The sequence below is a fragment of the Lissotriton vulgaris genome, chromosome 4_1, assembly GCF_964263255.1.
Source record: "Lissotriton vulgaris chromosome 4_1, aLisVul1.2, whole genome shotgun sequence".
Taxonomy (NCBI): Eukaryota; Metazoa; Chordata; class Amphibia; order Caudata; family Salamandridae; genus Lissotriton; species Lissotriton vulgaris.
In genome coordinates, this window is record NC_141691.1 from 1,633,012,913 (window position 1) to 1,633,031,301 (window position 18,389).

An 18,389-nucleotide genomic window follows, 5' to 3' on the forward strand; every position below is an offset into this window, starting at 1 on the left:
AAATCTTCCACAGCCCTCTCTATATCTGGACTAGAAATATCTTCTCTATATAAAGAAGAAGAATAATCCAAATACACTAAATTGACCTCCTCCTGAGTATCGCATATTATTCTGTGTTGGTCTTGAATTTTTACGACCAGAATCTGTATACTTCGCTGATGGAGTCTCTTGGCAAGGACCCTGCCTGAGTTCTCCCCAAACTCAAACATCTCTGTGTGATATTGTAAGTACTTCAATGCTAGGTCCTGACCAAAAGACTCCAGCAACCGAGCTTTGAGAATTGCTATTTTTTGTTGGCTGGGCACTATATAATGTCCGTTCTTAATATTTAAAGTAAGTTTGATTTCTGCCTCCCTAAGCTCTTTCATGCCAATGCACATCTGCTCTTGTTCTAAATTCCACCTATAAGAGGAAAAACGTTTAGTCTCACCCCGTAATCCTGCTTTCAGCGTATCTCAAACTACTTGGTCTGTAGCCGACCCCCTATTAATATTCAGGAATTGAGCTACCCATTTTTTAATGTGTACACGGTACTCCTCCTCAAATAATAGCTTCCTTTCAAACGTCCACTCCCTGGGAGGTCTCCTAATTCGCGGCAATCAGTGGGTTGTGATCTGAAAGGAGCCGTGGTAGGCAAAAAACTACAGAAACAGCTGCCACCTGTTTTGAAAGAAAAACATAATCTAGCCTAACATTTTTCTTGTGAGGTATGGAGTAATACGTAAATCCATCTTCCATTTTATTATGCAGAAACCATAAATCTACAAGACCATGTTCCTGAAGAAGAGCCTGAAGAGCTTTAAATACTTTTGGCTCTCTCCCCACATAATTATGATCTCTGGCAAGGTCAAAATCACTTAAGATATTGATATTCATATTTCCACACAGAAGAAGCGGGCTGGGCCAAACTGCCAATTCAACGTCTAAATATTTAAAGACATCAGGATCATCTAGATTCGACCCATAGACATTGCAAATCGTTAAAGGTTTACCACCTATACACAATTCCGCTATGGCCCACCTACCCATTCTATCCCCCAATGTCCTTTTACAGAGACCTACGCTACGCTTCATAAATATGGCGACCCCTCTAATCATAGAGGTCTGTTTAGAGCAGACTAAAACCTCAAACCCAGACAGCCTGAGGCACTCCCGCTTCCCCCATGGTACATGTGTCTCCTGTATACATAGTATATCTAGCAGCATAGAATAAACAATTTTGGAGAACAAAGCCCGCTTTTAGGATCATTAAGACCACATACATTCCACGTGGCTATAACAAGTTTATCCTGCCCCATCAACATATAGAAAAATCAAGCGAGAATAAGCTTTCCTCAGCATCAGTAATGTACCGCAAGGCCTATTTGCCGTCACATTGACAAACTGTACTACCAATTCTGCAAAATGAATCTCAATCTTTTTTTTATTTTACAACCTCCACACCCTCCCACCCCCCCTTGCCACATCCCACAACACCTTCACCCCCCCATACCTCCAACAGCCAGAATGAGGCTTAAGGACCCTGTGCTCAGCGATGTCGAGGTGCTACAACCATTCCCCACCCCATCAACTTCCCTACCACACTCATGTGTCGCTCTCTTTCCCCTCTCTTTAAACCAAATTATTTCTCCTCTCAACAGGATTAACTTAGTTTTGGGCGCCTTGTTCTCACACCAAATCAATAAGAACTGTAAATTAGATAGCTACAGAGAAACAAAACCTCTATATTTCCTAAAACATAAAGAAAGGAGCTTCTCCTACACTACCTACACATACGAAACATTACAATTAGCATCATTGTCTCTTAAGCAAATAGCATAGCAGAAAGAACAGAGTGCCCAATTATATCAAAAGGACTTCATAGAGACATACATATCCTCGGAAAGAGATATACACTTATTAATACTTCAGCAAATTACCTAGACAGTGATTACCCCTACCCGACACCCAATAAACCAAGTGCAGTCCGAAAGAGGGTTACAATTACCCTGTATCAAGATCCGATACTGTATAACTTATTTTTTAGCATTTTTCTCCAGGTCCTTTAAATAATCCTGTGCCATCCTACAGGATGTAAAGAACCTCGTTTGACCATTAATGATGACTTTTAATTTAGAGGAATTAAGCAAAAAAACCTGGGCTCCAGTTGCTTGGAAGGGAGCAATTAATTTCCTCATTTGCTATCGTTCATTGACAGTCGTCGGGCAAAAGTCAGGGCGAACAAAGAACTCACACCCCATACCAGTTCGTTTCTTTCTAAATCGTAGAGAACTTCTCGCAGCAAATAGTTATTCAGGCAGATTAATATTGCTCTTGGGTATGAATTCTGGTCACCCTGTCTTTCTCTCCCACGCTGTCGCACCACAAACGGGAACCTATGAGCAAGAATTACTTCCTTCTCCCAGTTCCATGTAGTCAATTCAGGAAACGCTTCCTTGAACAACTGGACTACAAACTTGCGAGGGTCTGCCCCCTCTCTTGTTTCTGCACTTCCTAATACATGTAAGTTATTACGACGTGCCCTATTCTCTAGGTCAGTGAGCTTCCAGTCCACGTCGACCTTGGATTTCTGTAAGGACTCTACAGCAGTTTGTTGTTTCACTAGGGTAACTTCTACGGAGGATACCCTCTCCTCTACTTCCACCACCCGTGACGTTACTTCTGCGCAAGTTTTTATTAACCGCCGTACAGTGTTCTGTAGTTTCCTTACAGCTCCCTGCGTGCGCTGTCCCTCAATTTTTTTCCGCTGTGGTGAGTCATGAAAGTCTTATAAATCAAACCAAGCGTGACTGAATCCTCTTCCAGCTCTTCAACCAAGTTAATCTGTGCTAAATGCTGGATTCGATCACGCTGTGCTCCTTCCCTGATATCGGTTGTTTTTCTCACCGTGTCCTGGAACGGAGACTGTTCAAATTCATCTCCTTTTCATCATTTGGAAGGTCCCCCCAATCCCCAAGATTGCTGACACTATCCAATTCATACTCCTTATCAGATAAGGTCGTTAAGTCCGACATCGAATAAAATTTGCCATCTGACTCGGATTCAAGCCCCTTTTCCAGACCGTTGTCCAGACCCTGAGTAAATAATTCCCTATTTAATCTTGACCGAGAGGCGACATCTTCTGCAGCCATTGCCGATGCTGTTACCACAGTCGAGGCCAAATTGCCCTTTGTCACTGCAGAGACCTCTTTTCTGCCAGCACCCTCGGTGGTGGTAATATGGGTACTGAGGGGGATTTCCACGCTAATTTTGCCTGCGTGTTCCTGGTCTAGCTCAGCAATCTCTTTCGCCTTAGCGCCCCGCCTTTTATCAAAAATTGCTTACAGTTTTTTGTTTGGTAGGTGTCTCTTGGGTCTGATGGGCTGCTGAGTCTCTGTACTGACTTTGTATAGCTCCTAATGTCCCTTGCCCCCCTTGCGCAACGGAAACAGCTGCCACCTGTTTTGAAAAAAAACCATAATCTAGCCTAACATTTTTCTTGTGAGGTATGGAGTAATACGTAAATCCATCTTCCATTTTATTATGCAGAAACCATAAATCTACAAGACCATGTTCCTGAAGAAGAGCCTGAAGAGCTTTAAATACTTTTGGCTTTCTCCCCACATAATTATGATCTCTGGCAAGGTCAAAATCACTTAAGATATTGATATTCATATCTCCACACAGAAGAAGCTGGCTGGGCCAAACTGCCAATTCAACGTCTAAATATTTAAACACATCAGGATCATCTAGATTCGACCCATAGACATTGCAAATCGGTAATGGTTTACCACCTATACACAATTCCGCTATGGCCCACCTACCCATTCTATCCCCCAATGTCCTTTTATAGAGACCTACGCCACGCTTCATAAATATGGCGACCCCTCTAATCATAGAGGTCTACTTAGAACAGACTAAAACCTCAAACCCAGACAGCCTGAGGCACTCCCGCTTCCCCCATGGTACATGTGTCTCCTGTGTACATAGTATATCTAGCCGCATAGAATAAACAATTTTGGAGAACAAAGCCCGCTTTTTAGGATCATTAAGACCACATACATTCCACGTGGCTATAACAAGTTTATCCTGCCACATCAACATATAGAAAAATCAAGCGAGAATAAGCTTTCCTCTGCATCATTAATGTACCGCAAGACCTATTTGCCGTCACATAAACAAACTCTACTACCAATTCTGCAAAATGAATCTGCCCCCTCTCTTGTTTCTGCAATTCTTAATACACGTAAGTTATTACGACGTGCCCTATTCTCTAGGTCAGTGAGCTCCCAGTCCACCTCGACCTTGGATTTCTGTAAGGACTCTACAGCAGTTTGTTGCTTCACTAGGGTATCTTCTACGGAGGATACCCTCTCCTCTACTTCCACCGCCTGTGACGTTACTTCTGCGCAAGTTATTATTAACGACCGTACAGTGTTCTGTAGTTTCTTACAGCTCCCTGCGTGCGCTGTCCCTCAATTTTTGTTTCGCTGCGGTGAGTCATGACAGTCTTATAAATCAAACCAAGCGTGACTGAATACTCTTCCAGCTCTTCAACCAAGTTAATCTGTGCTAAAGGCTCGATTTGATCACGCTGTGCTCCTTCCCTGATATTGGTTGTTTTCCTCACCGTGTCCTGGAACGGAGACTGTTCTAATTCATCTCCTTTTCATCATCTGGAAGGTCCCCCCAATCCCCAAGATTGCTGACACTATCCAATTCATATTCCTTATCAGATAAGGTGGTTAAGTCCGACATCGAATAAAATTTGCCATCTGACTCGGATTCAAGCCCCTTTTCCAGACCCTTGTCCAGACCCTGAGTGAATAATTCCCTATTTAATCTTGACTGAGAGGCGACATCTTCTGCAGCCATTGCCGATGCTGTTACCACTGTCGAGGCCAAATTGCCCTTTGTCACTGTAGAGACCTCTTTTCTGCCAGCAACCTTGGTGGTGGTAATATGGGTACTGAGGGGGATTTCCACGCTAATTTTGTCGGCGTGTTCCTGGTCTAGCTCATCAATCTCTTTCGCCTTAGCGCTCCGCCTTTTATTAAAAATGGCGGCAACAGTTTTTTGTTTGATAGGTGTCTCTTGGGTCTGATGGGCTGCTGAGTCTCGGTACTGACTTTGTATAGCTCCTAATGCCCCTTGCCCCCCTTGCGCTTGCATTTGTGAAACAGCTACTAATCCTGACTGCATTTTCGCAATTTGCCCATTGACATTTCCTGCTCCTGCAGCTATACTATCTGACAAGAGAATAATAATATAGACCACAATCAGTACTATATATTTTTTTTAACGCCCAGCCGGGCGTGGGTTTATTCAAGGAATAATGTAGAATCGTGTTGACCCAGAGAGGGGCAAAAATAAGCGGCGAGATGGGGTACAGTCCTGTACCTATCCCAAAAGGTTTGAAAAACCAATCAAGGCAAGAGAGATAGAAGGAATAAAGAAGTTTTTCAGGCAAGAAACACGTTTTTGAGCCAGAGGGTGACTTGCAATTACAGTAAATAGTTTCACAAAATTCACCCGACAGTGTAAACAATTTCAAGTATACATATTAAATCATATGTTACACTGTTTAGCGCGTCGACGTTTCGATCCCTAAGGGCTCATATGATTTAATATGTATACTTGAAATTGTTTACACTGTCGGGTGAATTTTGTGAAACTATTTACTGGACCCTTGTTCTCTGTAATAAGTTAACTAACCCATGGTCCGAAGGCCTCCTATTGGGTTTCCTTGTGTTCTAAAACGATACTATCTGAGCCAGCATTATCACTGGGTGTAGTCGACTTGCAAACAGCCCCCTTAGTTTTGGAGCCATTATTAACTCTATCCACAGTTGTGTTCTGTTCGCCTCCCATTGGAGTCTCAACCGGTGTCTCAGCCATTGCCCCACCTTTATTCCTCGCTGTGCCCCTTCCCTTCGGCGCCATCCTTGCAAAAAGAGGAAGTCTATTGCAGATGTTTGAGGATTTTAGAAAGGAGGTACTGCACACAGTGTTAGAAGTTTAGTTTTAGATATTGTTTCTTTTTTCCCCCTTTACCTCAATACTTAGAGCAGACCGGAGCCTGTCGCTTCTCAAAATTAACCGGTAACAATCCTTCAGTAAATTGAAAGGCTGCGGGTATTTTCATCACAAGACTCTTCAGACAACAGCGTTCAACCTTTTCTGCTTTCCACTCGGAGAGTGAGACAAACACGGGGTACCAGCACCAACAGTCCTCAGAAACCAGGCGGAGAGAAGCAAGCGCTGAGCCCAGCGCGGTCGTTGCCTCGTTGCTTCACGCTCGTTCAATCAAGTACGGATTGGAATGGATTTTGGATCATCTTTTTTCGTACATGTTCACAGTCTCCTTTACGAGAGAGTGCATCTGCTTTGGAATTGTGATTTCCTGGTCAGGACTTTATTAAGAAATTGTAGTCACTAAAAAACATGGGGCCATATTTACAATGCATGCAAGCCATTTGGCTGAGCTGCACTGAGTCACTTTCAAAGCACAGGGATGCAACATATTTACATTATTTTGCATCCCTGTGCTTTCCCCTGTGCTGGCGCACAATTGAATGCCATGCCCTGGTGCAGGCACCCTTGCACCATGGTGTAAGGATGCCTGCATAGTGCGGAGATTGTTTTTGTGCAGGAAGGGACACCTATGAGGGGGTAATGTGTTGGCCTTCTGTTTGACAAAAAGTTTGCTAAATCTGAATAGACCTCAAGTCTTCCATTGAGGGCTAATACACTGTTGACATGTCTAATAAAATCATGACCCTGGATTGTACGATTCTTTATGGAGTCTGGAGAACATGTGTTAGTACAAAGGTGAGAGTTAAATAGAAGGGTTCTTTTTCCCAATCTATCTGAGGGTTGCACATTGTTATCCAAGGGATTCATAGAATCAATCTGGATTGTGGTGCATCAATAATATTAAAGTGAATTTGTTCTCTGTGGGAATTAACGCAAATTATACTCAGACTTTCTATGTGGTTTTGGATCAATCCTGAGGTTAGTTTATTTTTGTTTACGGCCCTAACTAGTTCAGGTTTGTCTTTTGACACGTTCTGAATACCTAGTGTATGCAGAAAGTGTTTGTCAATAAAGTTCCAAGTGGCCACAGAGTCCATAAGGGCCTCTAACATCTAGGATTGTTCTGTCTCAGAGATCGGGGTCAAAGAAATATTGAAGGTAATGGTGAATTGAACAAGTAGCTAAGTTGGAGGCTGAACTTAAAGATAAACCCTGATGGTTGACCTAGTTGTCTACCTAGTGGAATTGCTTTCTACCTGATCAGTGACTGCTGCAGACTCTGAGGTGGTGTTTGGTTTGGTTTATTCACTTTGGTTTGAGTGTGTGTAGGAAATTGTTATACAAAAAGTCCGGTTTTACGCAGTATAGACATTGATTACGTTTTCTTCATTTCTCTTTCTCCTCTATAGTAAGTGGGCCTCTCATTGTCCCTTTTGTATGGTGTCAGGGTTTTTCAATTTGCTGTACAAATAATTTGTACTACTTTTGTCTCTAAAAATTATGACTTTATGGTCTGTTAGCCTACCTTTCTCACTCTTCCTTTCTGAGAGGCAGTAAACTACCTTCACCCCTAGGGGGCCGATTATCATGTTGGTCGGAGTTGTTTGACCACTTTATTATGATGCAACCACACATTATGCGGTCTCATACTCACATTTCCCAATTGGAGCTTGTGCTACAGCTGTAAACTGGCTGCTGCACAAGCTCCCATAGGGAAATGGGAGGTTGTGTTCATCCCTGCACGGCATGGCAGGCACTACTGGGTGCCTGCCATGCAGTGCAGGGATGGAAAGGGGGCACCATAGCTGCCCCCTAGGCCCCAACCAGAAGCCACAGAGAGAAGGGGGCCCTGCTAGCGGCCCTCATACACGCTTTCCGATAGCCTTTCCATGTCAGAAAGCCCAACATGAATAGCCTGTGGGAAACCAAGCATCATAATCCCAACGGCAGAAATGCCATCCTTGAGCCCGTCGGAAATCAGCCAGAATGACTGGCCGGATTCAAATCCAACTGCTTAAATTTTAATTAGGTGGTCGGAATTGAAACTAACAATCTCGGTCGGAAAGCCCCCGATGCGTTTTGACCGAGATCACAATAAGCCCCTAAATCTATAAAATCAAAACAATACTCTGGTGGGTCAATGATGAGAGACAAAAGATCTTTTAGCTCACATTTGAGCCCTCCATATAAAAGTGATGCCCCCTTGTCTTCTGGCTAGTCAACCTCTATGACTAACCTGTTGAAGGTAGATATGAAGTATAGTAAGTAGGTCAGAAGACCCTTGTTTTATGTTCAATAATTTGTTGTCTGCTGCCTGAACAAAGGCTTGCTTTTCAACAACTTTTTCATAGCTTCTTTAAAATTCACAAAGTTATTTAACAAGGGATTGTCACGTTCCACAAATGGAATAGACCAGAGTGCCGCATCTCTGATTGCCAACCCGACTCAATAAAGGTTCTGAACACAAGTTATCAGAACACGATAGAATGAATCACGAAGAAACTACATCTACATATAGCGTTTTAGTGATTCATTCTATCGGGTTCAGATGACTTGTGTTCCGAACCTCTTTTGAGTCAGGTTGGTAATCTGTACCAGCTCTTAGATTGGCACTTAAACTGTGATCGGTGCCAATTTTTTAATTTTCTCTGAATTTTGGACGCAGTCTTGATAAGGTTGCCACTATTTGTTCCATTTCTGAATATTTTTTTCTAAAATATACATATCCCATCTATTGGTTGCTCATTAAAATACGTATCTGTCCTGATGATGACCTTTAAATAAATGCATATAGTTATAAGGAAGCATTTACAGTTATCTTTTTTTCTTGTTACTTGTTGGGCAGACTTAACATTTCAAATATTTAGTTTTCTTCCTTTGCCAATATTTTTTTGTCTTACACTCTATATTATGTTGGGAATTATGTTTAATTGTGTTATTACTTGAGCACCATGTTTTGGCAATTATATTTGCATATCATGTTACTGTAGTAAAAATAATATATTTTTAATAATCTTTTGTTTTGGGTAACCTTCCCTTTTTAAGATCTTTCTGTCTTAACTTGTGATGATTTTGTTATGTGATAAACCAGCATGTATTGATATGTTTTTTCTGATGTATATTTTTCTTGAACCCTTGTGGCTTTAATAGCATTTTCCTTGCAATCACAAAATGTGCTAGGGGCTACAAAATTGTTAGAAAAGGCTACAATATTGTTACAAAAGGACACACAGTGCAAGAGATCTTAGATTAAACATACACATAGTACTGGGATTACAATGCTACACAACAGGCACGTAGTGCCGGGTGGGTTGGGGGGGGGGCGGGGGCTTGAATTTGCAATGCTACTAAACAGGCCCTCAGTGCCGGGGATATGAGATTCATGACACTCTCAATGATACAATAATATTTATCCACATATTAGAATAATAGCAAGGTGCTTATATGCCAGCATGAAAGTTGTGAGTTATAGTGCATCACTATTATTATTCATGACAATGCAGGGAGGTTGAGACAACCAAACAGAATTGCCATAAGTACTCCGGTGTCATCTCCAGGGGTAGGTGGGCAGGCTTGGAATGATGAGTGTGTTGGGAATCTGGGATTTGTGACATATTTATATGGCTGGCTGTATATCTACACAGAATGAGTCTGTGTTGCTGTGGAGAGACTAGTTGTTGAATATAAGGGGAAATTTGAAACCCAAACTCTTAGCGAGATTTTAGCATTGGATTTATTTTGAGAAATGGGTTGGCCTGAACCTCTTTACTCAGGTGTTGTCTACTTTACAAAATACAGTAACTACATCAAAAACAATTATACGGTTGAGTTGCAGTAGATATAAATGTATAGGTTGCTCTCCTGGGTTTTTATCTAAAATTGCCTGGCCATTCCCCTGCTCCAGCACCTATATTTCTAGATGCAATGTATGCATCTTCTATTTCTGTGTTGAATTTGATTCCAGAATACACTGCATGGTGGCCCCACATATATATGCCTTTAACACGTCCTAAACCACATGGGGAGGTGCAGATCAAACATTCACTATTATAAATTCTCTCAATAAACTAGTCATCTGAGTTCCATAATCTGTGTTTAATAAAACCCCTGGGAAACGTAAAGCAACACTCATCCCTATTAATGTCCCGTAGCTGAAGTCTGAATAGTATGGGAGTAAATTCTGAGGTAATCTCAGGACAGACTATTGTCTATGTGGTGCTGAACAAAAAGTATATCCATATCTATTTAGACTGATTGTCCTTCAAACTTCAGCTAAACCATGAACCTATGCTCTGTCTCTAACAGATCTTTTAGTTTTATTCATATGGGGAACACAGTTAGTTGTATCACTTCTGTAATTCTTGATGCTATTAAAATATTCAAATATCATCAGTTCCTTAGACGAATGTGCCAAGGCAAGGTTCAGAATATCAAACAGACTTGGGTCATCCATATTTGAGCTATATAATGTGTAGATGGTATTTGTATCCTGCACATGATTTTAATCGACACGATCACCCACCTCCCCTTAGAATAAGGTTTTAAGAGTTGTATAATTAAACTGCCAACTGCCAAGTATAGTGACCCTCTGAAAGGAAACGTGCTGACTAGTACTTTTGATAAGATCATACTTCAACTACTTTAGCAGTGCCCTGTCCTTAAATGCCAGATAGGTCTCAATAAGACAGAGTATTTGCTGTTTATAGATAGTGTTAGACTTGGCATCCTTGCCATAGTTTATCCAGTCTTTTTGCCTTTACCTACTGTCTTTTTTATGTTATGCTAGACTTTGTTTTTGCTGGTTTAGGTACTCTGGCAACTTTACCACTGCTGATCATTGCTCAAGTGCAAGTACTCCCTGTGTAACTTGTGATTCTGATTGGGTTTCCATGATTTGCATATTTTCTTTCCTGGTAAGTCCCTGGTAAAGTGTACTTGGTGTTCCCAGGGTCTATAAATCAAATAATACTCAGGGGCCTGCAGCACTGGCTGAGCCTCTCACATGCGTTGCCCTGTCAACTTCCCTTAGTACTGCCATTGCAGTGTCTGTGATTGCAGTTTTAAACTATCCTGTCGACTAGGCAAGTACACCAACTTGCCAAGCCCTAACCTTCCCCTTTTCTACATGTAAGGTACTCCTAGGGTAGGCCCAAGGTAGCACCATGGGCAGGGTAAGGTGTATGTTAAAGGTAGGACATGTATTGGTATGTTTTACATATCCTGAAGGTGAAATGCTGCCAATTTCACTTTCCACTATTGCAAGGGCAGGCTTTCCCATTGGCTATCATTGCTGCTGCCATGTAACAGTTTACAAGTGTAACTTTCAATTTGGAACAGCTAGAGATTTGGAGTTTTGGCTCCCTGAGCTCAGCATTTAAAAACACATCATTTAGTAAACATGTTTTTTGTATTGTGTGTTTGAAAATGCCACTTCAGAAAGTGGGGATTTTCATGTTTAACCATCCCGTGACTCTGTTTGCATGTGGAATCAGTTTCTGGTTTAGACTGATAGGAGCCTGATCGTTCATTCACTTTAGACATTCATCATCATCAAATTTCTTTACACGATTTCATAATCAAGAAAACCATAAAAGCACAATGTAAAAACCAGGATACAATAGCATGGTACAATAAATACAATCTCTTAAACAAGCCTTTATTGGAGACAAAATCAAGTGATAAATACAAAATGCATCAGAAATTCTAAACAGCGATAAGGTTAGAATAAAGCTACTAAAAACAACACATTTAAGTCAGTGGCAAAAGATTAAAATAAAAATTAGGGAGCAACCCAACTAATCATAGCTCGCCCTCGGTTTAACAGCAGATTTTAAACATAAAATGCTATATTGCCCAATAACATCTGGAGAAATATGACTGCAGGCCGAACTTGTTTAAAGTTCACCTGTTTCAAAATGGGCATTAGGTATGAATTTCTCTGGGTATCATAATATGGACAGAACATTGTAAAATGAAGCATGCCCTGCAGAGCCGCAGGACGGGAGAGCTTGCCCTGTATTTGCACCCAGAGGATGAGATAAAAGTAATTAAAACAGGTCAAAATGAAACCTGGTAAGGAGGAATCTATCATAAGAGTTCACTAATCCAAGTATGTATGGCTCCGCTTTCACTGTGGACCTTAAAATAACAAAGTGACGAACGCTTGGTTTCATGAGCTCCCTCTCCTCTCTTAATGAAGTCTGGTGCATGCTAAATGCCGACTTCAGTGTAGAAATGTCTGTTAACAGATACCCTCAGTTGCAGAGACAAGATTGCTTCTTCTCAGCTTAGTTAGAGTTCTTTTAATGTATTTCAACCACAATATTATTCGGGCTTGATCCAGGGATAAACAATCATTAAGAATAGCCTTGTTTAACGAGTCCCCCTCCTAGACCCCTAGACATTCACACAAAGGCAAGTGAGGTGTGCCCTGTGTAACCTGCTCACTCATCACCAGGCTGATGGACCTTCCTGAGCTAGAGTAGTGGGAGAAGTTGTCACATGCACCTGAATAGGGATGTGCTTGGCCTCTCACAATGCGGTCTTCACCCCCTGGAGTCGGTCTGGAGCTGGGACCAGGCAGAACAAGAAATTGTGCACTACAAAGACATTCCTTTGAAGAATGACTACTTCAAAGGCCAAAAGGGGTAAAAGTATTGGACCTAAAACCCCAACATTTTAGAAATACTTCTGGATGAAGAGGAGACTCTGTTAAGGAGAAGAGCCGAAGAGCTGTAAGTAGATGTACTACCCATTTGCTATGTGTTGCTTTGCTGGGTTGACCTACAGTTGCTGTTTCTGCTTTGGAGAGGAAACGGACTGAACTTTGCTGTGCATCCTGTTTGTGAAGTTTCTCCAAGGGCTTGTGTGTGCTTGCCTCCTGTTAAGTAGTCTCAGGGCCAACAAATACTTCACCCAGAGCATCCCTTAACTCCACTGTTGGAAGTTCTAAAAGTGCTGCCAATTGAAGTTCTGCTCCCCTGGAGGTTGGTCCTGCTGCGAAAAGCTACAAAACATTTCAGAATCACTGCTCTGGCCTTACAGTACCTGTTTTTCCAATGCAGCACTACCATGAGGGAATGATTTCCATGCACCAACTCCGTGTGGCTGAAGAAATTAATGCAGCGCTGCTTCCAGCCGAAGAAGTCACTGGAGCCCGAGTTCAGCACACCATGTCTCTGAAGTCTGTCAAAGTAGTTTAATTAGCTATGCAGTTCACCCACACAGGGGCTTTGTCATGCCCAGTATAACATAGCATGCCCAATCACTTTATAATAAAATATAATAGCCCACAACCAAAATCCTAACAGATATGCTCCCTAAAGTCCCTGACCACATCACAGGCCAACTAACACCTTAACATAATTTAAAATGTTTAATTGCACAAATTAAAGAAGTCACCAGTGATACTACTCCTGCCCCTAGACGATATCAAGATATACTAACACTAAGGGCCTGATTACGACTTCGATGGTCAGACCGCCACCAACCTGCCGATGGTGGTGCGACGGCCCATGTGTATTCCAAATATGGCAGTCACAATGTCACCAGTCCAATGACATACTGCCGAATCCATCAAGATCTGGGATCGCAATAGTGCGGTGGTCGGACTGACCGCCGACCAGATTACAACCTGCCTTTCCTCCAAGCATTTCAAGGTGGGGACTGAAATGCTTGGGGGTAGGGCATGTAAAGGGGTCCCAAGAGGGCACCTGGCCAAATCTCCCTACTAGGGTGCGTGCGGTAGCAGAAGATGTGCCCCCCAACAAGTGCACAGTAATGTGTGCACTGTGTGGCATGCATGCCATGGTGCATGCCACACTATGCATGAATGAGCTGGAGGCACAGTTAGGGCGGCAGTATGTGTTTAAAGCTCTCTTTGGGCCAAACACACCACTGCTGTGACACCATTGCTTCTGTACCATCAGCCATGATTTACACTCATAATCCAGCGGCTGAGAGAATTATGGCTTTTCTGTCTTCTTGAGTCAGCTGCATCAGCGGTCCTACAGGAAAACCACAAATTCCTAATCAGGACCTTAACCTTCCCTGGTAGAACGCTCCCCCCACTGCAGCTTCGCCTGCACCCCTGCTGTCGACTACTGACACTGTTGAAGTCGAGGCCCTCCACCACCCGCAGGCTTCCACCTGCACCTCATCCCGGGTGGCCAGTGGTGGCCTTAGGTTCGTATCTGCTCTGTCTGCCCGCTCCTCTTCTGTGCCCAACTGGCCCCCTCTCGCCGTTACTTCTGTACCCCCTTTCATACTGAGCCCCTTGTGCTGACTCTGTGCCGCCTTTTTTTTCTGTGCCCCTTGTGCTGACTTCTGTGCCCCCTTTTATTCTGTGCCCCATGTGCTGACTTCTGTGCCCCCTTCATGAGTCTGTGCCTCTTGCCTGTCTCCTTCCCCGTCCCCACCACTGCTTCCCCTGCGGCCCACCCCCTCCGAGCTTATTGGGTACACCCAACACACGCCTCCCACCTCCCAGCTGCTCCTCCCCCCCCTCCCTATATATGGCGGCCGCCGAGCAGCCGCGCCACTGGCGTGCCGAAGGCATGCCTAAGGCAAGCCCATCTGCGCCCGCCCACGCCTGGCATGCACCCAGCACCAGAACCCCTGCCCTCCACAGCAGCAAGGAAGACCCCCTCCTCTACGACACCAACATCCTCGTCGCTTTCAATCCAGGAAGAAGCCACACCTGCTGCAAGGCTGCCCCGAAGCGCACCCACGGTCCCTTTGCCTGCCGGAACTGCAGCTTCTCCTGCCTCTAAGGCGCCGAGACACCCGCAATGACGGATCCCAACCAGCTCAGATGCATTCTGATGAACACCCACTCCGCACGCAAACACGCCGTTGAGCTCTGAGACCTACTCGAGAGCACATCCCCAGACGTCGCCTTCTTGACCGAGACCTGGATGAACGAAGCCTCCTCTCCGGACATCGCCATAGCCATCTCCGACGGGTACAAGATCATCCACAGAGACCGCACCAAAGGAGCCTGAGGAGGAATTGCCATCGTCCACAAAAACACCATCAGGGTCTCAACAAATACCAACGACACTATCAGCACCACCGAACACATGCACTTCCAGATCCACATGGACCCTTAGACCACCCTAAAAGGCACCCTTGTCTATGGACCGCAGGACCCCGGCCACAATTCTGCGACTCCATCGCAGACCTCATCATCACGCACGCGCTGACCTCCACAGACTACATCCTCCTCGGAGACCTGAACTATTATCTGGAGAACAACAATGACAACAACTCCTCCACCCTGATCGACAACCTCGCCAACCTCGGACTAAAACAGATCGTCACAACACCGACCCACATCGCCAATCACACACTTGATGCTATCTTCTCCTCAAGCCCCCACGTCACCTTCAGCCACGCTTCCGAACTCACCTGGACAGACCACCACTGCATCCACTTCTCCTTCCAAAAACCCATCACACACTACCACACTCTACAGATCCCCCGCTGCTGCTGGGGCAAAGTCATTGAAGAACAACTACAGACAAGCCTCGCACTCAACCCACCGACCAACCCCACCAACCCCGACGATGGTGCACTCACCTTCGGATGCTGGATGAACGACTGCGCCAACACCTTAGCCCCGCTGAAAATGCCCATCAAGAGAGACACCAGCAAAAGAGCAAGCTGGTTCACCCCAGAACTCCTCGCCTCAAAGGGCACCAGCCGGAAATTGGAGAACATATGGCACAGCAACACGACACCGGACAGCCTCACTGCCCACAAAGACGCCATCCGCAACCACTACCACCTCATCAGGAACGCCAAAAGGACCTCCTTCTCAGACCGCCTGGACAACAACGCACACAACAGCAAGGAGCGCTTCAACATTGTGAAGGAACTCTCCAACCCCAGCTCCAGCGCCAATGACATCCCGCCATCACAAGCCCTGTGCGACTCCCTCGCCACCTTCTTTCACTGCAAGATCACCGACATCCATGACAGCTTCAACCCCCGGACAACCCCTACAGACCTCGACACGCCGGACCCACCGCACTCTACCAACCACAACTCCCTGACAACCTGGGCCAACGTGAGCATCGAGGACACAATCAAGACTATGGGCACCATCCACTCCGGATCCCCGTCCGACCCTCTCCCACACCACATCTTCAACTAAACCGGCAGGTCCATTGCACCCCACCTGCGCAACATCATCAACCTCTCCTTTGAGACCGCTACCTTCCCTGAGAACTGGAAGCACGCAGAGATCAACGCTCTACTGAAGAAACTCAAGGCGGATCCGAGCGACCTCAAGAACTTCTGGCCCCTCTCCCGGCTTCCGTTTCCAGCAAAGGTCATCATGAAGATAGTTAACATCCAGCTTTCCCAAAACCTCTAAGACAACAGCATCCTGGACCCCTCCCAATCAAGATTCCGCAGCAACCACAGCACCGGAACCGCCCTCATCGCCGCCACAGACAACATCAGGAACCTACTAGACAATGGCGAGATGGCGGCCCTCATCCTCCTGGATCTCTCTGCCGCCTTCGACACCGTCTGCCACAGCACACTACGCACGCGCCTCCTTGACTCAGGGATCCGTGACAAGGCCCTGGACTGGACCACCTCCTTCCTCACCGGCAAAACTCAGAAAGTCTGCCTCGCCCGTTCCAATCTGAAGCCTCCGAGAACATCTGCATGGTCCCACAAGGATCCTCCCTCAGCCCGACGCTGTTCAACGTCTACATGGCACCACTAGCACACATCATCCGACAGCACAACCTCAACATAATCTCCTACGCTGACGACACGCAGCTGATCCTCTCCCTCACCAGGACCCTCTCACCGCTAAATCCAACCTCCACCAGGAAATGAAGGATGTCGCCGACTGGATGAAGGAAAGCCGCCTTAAGCTGAACTCAGACAAGACGGAGATCCTCATCCTCGGGCCCAACCCCTCAGCGTGGGATGACTCCTGGTAGCCCGCATCACTGGGGACACCCCCGGCCCCTAACAACCGCGCACCCAACCAGGGAGTCATCCTCAACTCAAAACTCACCATGACCAAACAATTCAATGCAGTCTTCTTCACCTGCTTCAACACCCTCCGCATGCACCGCAACATCTGTAGATGGATCCCGACAAACACGAGGGAAACAGTCACCCAGGCCCTAGTCAGCAGCAGACTCGACTACGGAAAACACCCTCTACACCGGAGCCTCGTCCAAGCTCATCAACAGACTGCAGAGAATCCAGAACGAATGTGCACGCCTAATCCTAGACATCCCACGCCGCGACCACATCACCCCCCACCTGAGGAACCTGAACTGGCTCCTCGTCGACAGAAGAATCTCCTTCAAGCTCCTGGTCCAAGCACACAAGGCACTCCACAAAACCGGCCCAGCCTCTCTCAACAGTCGACTCTCCTTCTACGTACCCAACAGGAAACTCCGCTCCACTGACCACGCCTGGCAACGGTCCCGCGCATCTGCAGAACCACATCCGGGGGCAGGTCCCTCTCCCACCGCGCCGCCAAGACATGAGAGAACGCATACTGGGCAAAAACCTCATAAGTGCTCTGCATGGCGGTGGAAGACGGTGGCAGTGTCTTCCCACCGCTAGCTTGTTGTATGCGGAGTCAAACTGACAAGTGAGAGACTAGTAGCGCTTTTTTAATTTACAGCGCATTTTAAGATTAGTGATGTTTTAAATTACTCAGCGCACGATTTCCAGAGAGCGCTGCTCGAAATTGTTTAATTCTCTTTTTAAATATTTGTATCAACACCATCATAGCTTTACCGGAGTGCTGACCCGATTCCTCTTCCTGCCCGCCTCGGTCCGACTCGGTAATTCTTTACCGTTGTGCGGAGGGCGGACAGGTGAGGGCCAGGCACTTCCGGGAGCGGTTAGCGCTCTAGTTGTCCACTGGGGGCTACTTAGGCGGAGCCTTCAGACAGCGCAGCTGCGGTGGAAGACGGTGGCAGTGTCTTCCCACCGCTAGCTTGTTGTATGCGGAGTCAAACTGACAAGTGAGAGACTAGTAGCGCTTTTTTAATTTACAGCGCATTTTAAGATTAGTGACGTTTTAAATTACTCAGCGCACGATTTCCAGAGAGCGCTGCTCGAAATTGTTTAATTCTCTTTTTAAATATTTGTATCAACACCATCATAGCTTTACCGGAGTGCTGACCCGATTCCTCTTCCTGCCTGCCTCAGTCCGACTCGGTAATTCTTTACCGTTGTGCGGAGGGCGGACAGGTGAGGGCCAGGCACTTCCGGGAGCGGTTAGCGCTCTAGTTGTCCACTGGGGGCTACTTAGCCATCGCCTCTCCGGAAGCGCGCAGCGATTGCGCGCAGCCTCATTGCAGCCGAAGACCAGCCAAAGAGCTGCCCGT